The following is a 5,453-nucleotide window of genomic DNA, read 5'->3' on the forward strand; positions in this document are numbered from 1 at the left end:
AGAATGAATGTCAGCACAGTGGCTCATGCAAGCCCCCAGTCCCTCACAAGAAACACAGTGCAGGACTTCACCAATCCCCAACTCACACACACACACACACCCAGCACCTTCACCCAATGTCTCCATTCCCTCTTTTCACACTCCATCGAAAAATTGCCCTCTGAATGATGTATGGGCCAGAACAGGTATGCAGCTGTCATTTTTCACCCTATCCCTCCACTCTCCCCTCTCCTCGCTGGATGCTGGCTGCCTGGCTGCCTGGCTGGGCTGACTGGGCCGGGGAACCTATCATGCTGTAAAATGTGATCCCCAGCTTCTATATTTTTAATGGTGGAGAGTAAATCCACATGATTTATGGGCTCCCTGCTGGCTAGGGCTTTTTGGGGAGAGAATCACTGATCCGCCACTGTCACTCAACAGGGGGCCTTTAAATCACTGGATTAGTTATTTGACGGTGTTGACTTCAGAGGTAGTGTTTTGTTGTGGTATTGCTCTGGGAACTTGGTTCAGACTTTGAACCTAAACAAATTCTTTGCTTGTCCATTCCCAAATGGACATGCTCTATCAACAATCCATCAACAAGGTCCAATCAACAATAAAATCCCATAAAAACAGCTAAAGAACTTGTTCAACTATAACTACAGCTGTGAACTATGCTGAAAGTGACACCACCGATGCTTATTTTATGTCAGAGTTTTTTTCCACTGTTCCATGAGTTATTAATAATTCACCACAGATCATAGCTTGCATGATAAGTATGCATAGGATCCCAGCATCACTTGCCAGCCAAGCGCCAGTTGGCTGCATGACTTGCACTGTATTGCATTAGATCTGGATCTGGTTTTTAGTGCGTCTGCTACAGTCAGTGACTCATTTCTGAAGACACAGCATGACCATCAGCTGGTGTCACCTGGAGATTCTAGGTATAAGAACAGTATAAGGACACCATATGTGTGTCAGCACTGTATCTAGACCACAAATAATCACTTGATGTCTTCTGTGTACAACAGAAGAAGTGTGAGATTGATTTGACCTGTCACATGACACAGTTGTCCTTGGGTTAACAGCCTGTTCCTCCACCAGTGAGAGAGGTCCATCCATTAACGTTCACCATATGAAAGACAAATATATCTTTGCTCTTGCCTGTGGTCATTTACGCATAGAGACGTGATGTCTTTTTCCCATGGTGCTATAGCACAGGTTAACAAGTAAGATGAGCACTGACAGTGTTGACTGCAAGTCACACTGACATACATTTTGCTTATTTGTCTGGTTTTGATTTCTAATGTTTGCCCATAGGCCTAAATATTATTCTCTATCTTTTTTTATTTCATGCTGCTGTCCTCCGTGCAGGTAAGTGTTTTTGTTTTCCTATTATTTATGCTACTCTATGTACCTATGTACTCATCCACTCCATTTCACTCAAATTGCCCTTGGCAAAAAAAGAAGCAGTTGTGCACACCACAAAAGTGTGTGCATGACTTCGAAAAAAATTGACAAAAAGGAAAAAATAAATAAATAAATAAAAAACCTGAGAAACGCATTACTCCTTGAGATATTTTTTCTATTGGAAACGTTCTGTCACTTGTAACTTGTAATCCAGTACAATCAAAACAACAGAAATGATGTGAATCCTAATTCCAGAAATGAGTGTTTCCTGGTTTCAGACAAGGTATTAAGAGAAATTAAATTAATTGTTTCCACAATACATTGTTATGCATGTATTTGGTCATGATGACAGCTTCCAAAATCTGTCAAGAAGCAAGCAGGTGATGACCCTCTGTTTTACATTTCTGCTGTATTAGAGAAACTCCTTAGAGAAGAAAAGCACAGTAGTAGCACAGTAGTAGACCAGTCTTTCATTTCAAGTACCAGCATCTTTCGTTCTGTTCTATTCACTGATACAGTATGAGTTCCATGTAAGCATGCATAAGCAGTATGTGTGCTATATTAACAAAGTGGTAGGTGTCAGGCAAGATATTGCACTACAGTGACAATGTGTTATTATGGGCATAGGGTGTGTGTTAAATGTCAATGGCATCCCAGTTACTTCACCATTAATGAAAGGAACTTCATCCTTCATGCTTCATCTCTGGTTCATCCCTGATTGGCAGGCTAGAAAGATCGACTTGGTCTTCTGTTGCCATGGAGACTGTTGTATTTGTACCAAGTGCAGCCACAGTCAATGTTTAGGTCCCTAGCAACTCTGATACTCTTCTGTGTCCTTTGTGTAGAGTAGATTAATGAATTTACTACATGATGGACAGAGAAGCCTATACAGGGAAAGCAAAGATAGTAACTAATAGAAAATAGAAAAGAAAGTTGAGACATTCTACATGTGGTTTTAATAATGGCAATGAACTACTGCTGCTCCCATAGAGGATGAATGACGCAAAACTAGTATTCTTGTCGATTTGCACAGAAATTCCAGCACACACACACATACACACAGTTTCAAGTAATGAGAATCTGTTTGATGATGTGGAAAGACACTTGATTCCTGGAGGATGAGCATACTGAGGAATCCGTAGTCCGAGGAGAGCATTGACTCACTGGTAACTTAGAGGAGTGCTGTAGTAGTGTTTCAGCGGGAGCCAGACTCGTACAGCTCAGAGAGGTCATTAGGATTCAGGAAGGTTTTGATCTGGGAGGCTGCAGCTTGTTCCAGTGTTCTAGACAGAAAGGGGGATGTTGGACTTGGTTCTGTAGTTGTTGTGTAAGCCGGGGTTGAGACCAGGCTTTTCGAGGATGGATAACAATACTTTTATACCTTTTTTCTCCCTGGCTCATATTTTTTTATCTTGCAGTTTTCTCTCATATACCGTATGTTCCTGCTAGGTGACACAGGGATATTTGCTACATCTATTGATTGCTTGTAATTAAATCTTCGTCAAACATCGCACTGCACTCACTGCAAGTTACTCAGGAGCAGAGCATCAGCTAAATGCCTGAAATGTAAATGCAATGCATGTCTTTAAAAATGTGGCAAATAAGCTTAAGACAGGGACAGAAATGAGAGGAGGAAATCGAGTTTACAACTGTGGCATCAGGGCTCACTTCAACAGTGAGCATAATACCAGCAGAAAACATCTGTTAGGCTGTAATGAATTCAGACCCTTGCCCCATAGCTGTCTATCTAGGCCAAGAAACTGCTAGAAGGACTTATTTGCTATACCTGAGTTTCTGTGGGTTTATCTGAAGCAATGTCTCCCCAAAGCACGCCTAATCTTGGAGGCTGACCCATACTGCCCCAGGCTAGATCAAACTCCGGGCTGAAGCCACGGCTCTCCCACAGTCCCAGCTATGCCACCCTTTGATAGTCGAAGGCCCAAATCCTTTAAATGTCGGGCAGACTTTGAGAGACACTACAGCTCAGGAAAAGAAGCAGGCACTTGCTGGGAGCTTACATTCTCTGGGGGGAAAGCAATGTCCCACTTTCAGGAAAGGGGAGAGTACCTTCACATCACTTTGGGCACCACTTCGAGGCTGTGGCAGCAGGTATGAGGACATCCGAAGTCCCAAATGGTTTTCTCGTTGCGCAGAAGTGGCCTCCATCTTATTGCCTCCCATCTCATGCATCACACTTATGAAGTGATGGAGGCTAGGGGTTGGATCCAAAGGGATTTCAGTCCGCGGTGCAAGGTGCCGGCTGACACACAGTCCCCAGTTACTCCTGTGACAGGAATGTACAATAGGAGCGCACACAAAGCCACACAGACTTTATATAATGATTCTGAGCTTTTGTTGTTAGATTTTGATTTTCTTTGGTTTTGCTTCAGTTTGGATTTTTTGTAGGAATTTTGGTCAGTTTTTCTGTAATGTAAATCATTACTCTATATTTGACAGCCTAAATCTAAGGCTTAGTAGAGCAATACTTAATCCATAACTGTAGTGTGACACCTGCAGTTGAAACACTGTCATACCACTGTTGGCTTTGTTTACATAGTGATTTATTGGATTCAATGCTTGTGTAATGTTTGGCAATATAGGGGAAGACGTATTAGCCAGATGTGCATCTTGAAGAGCTCATTATTCATCTGCAAGTTAACCTCTCAAACAACATTTGTGAGCGTTTTTACAAGATTTGGTCCCATATAATTCAATGTGTAGATCATGGTACTAACACAGTTAGGGGTAGGGGTTTGATTCCTCATGGTACCACCCAGCCACATTAGCTTTGGATTGTATCATTCGTGTTTTCAAATTAGGAACAAAATCGCCTCCATTCTTATGTGTCTAGTCGTCATTTAGGGGACACTTGAAAAAAGTAAGTTTAGAAGAACTGTGGCACTTGAAATGATCTGATCAGCCGTTCTTCTTGTCATAGATCATTCCACACCACATTGAGATTCTCAGAAAATGCTCAGTGGCATTACACCCAGATCTCCAAATCTGCTGCATCTTAATTACATTCTTGAGATGCAGATCAATTCAGTGTAAATAGCTGTGTTTTGGACAGTTGATTCTCCCTTTCTCTCTCTCTTATTTCTTTTCTTTCTATTAATCAGGCAGTATGTAGAGCCTGTTCAGAAGCCTTTGAAGGACAATTTCAAAACAGGGGGAGCTCAGGGGAAGACGTTGTCCCAGGAGCGGATGAATGTTTTATTGCCATTGGGCAATGGGGAAAAAGATATTTCCTGGGTGTCGAAGTGGAAGAAAAGACTTTGGAGGGGGGGATGAGATGAGGTGAAAGAGAGGAGATGATGCATTACAAACAACCAGTGAAAAATGGAAGCACTGAGAGAATGATGCAAGGATAGAGGGAGGGGGAAATGCAGAAATGGGCATAACTATGAAAAATGAAACCGAGAAAGGTGGGAAGGCGGGGATTATAGCGAGAGTGACAGGCATATTGTGAAAAGGGAGATGAATGGAAATGAAAATGATGAAGGCGCACACAAACACTCGAGGGTATATTAGAGAAAGAGAAAGTGAGGAAGAAAAAAGTTGCCTCTTGCTTGGAGCCTTGAGGATGCCTACTGTATCTGCGTCAGGGAAGTTTCCTCAGCGTCTGCTAATGTCTGTTGACACAATAATCCAGGTCGCAGGTGACGTCAAAGGCACACTGCAAATGTCAACACGCTCAGTTCCTCTCACAACAGATTGTTTGTTTTAATTGATTCGATTAAAAGAGGGAGGGGGGCGGTACTCCCTTATGTTTTCAGTGCAACGCAATTGACGTGTCGTTCAGGAAATAATAATTATTGGCAATCCAGATCTTGTGAGCATGAATTAGCATCAGTGTAACAGCAGATACAGTAGATGTCAGTATGCGAGATGCTCGGCAGTTGGGAACGTGATCGGTGTTTTTCTTTCAAAAAGAGAGTTGTCAGTCCACTCACCTTGGTGTTTTTCTTTATTTAGACACTAGGTAAACTGAGAAATGTAGTAAGGGAGACACAGGAGAGGAAGTTTTGCCAGTATGCACTCTTTGGCCAGAACGGGTACATGTG

Source organism: Centroberyx affinis, unplaced genomic scaffold, assembly GCF_046629955.1.
Source record: "Centroberyx affinis isolate AG114_WGS23_722 - 3 ecotype Tasmania unplaced genomic scaffold, CSIRO-AGI_Caff_v1 ptg000083l_1, whole genome shotgun sequence".
Lineage (NCBI taxonomy): Eukaryota > Metazoa > Chordata > Actinopteri > Beryciformes > Berycidae > Centroberyx > Centroberyx affinis.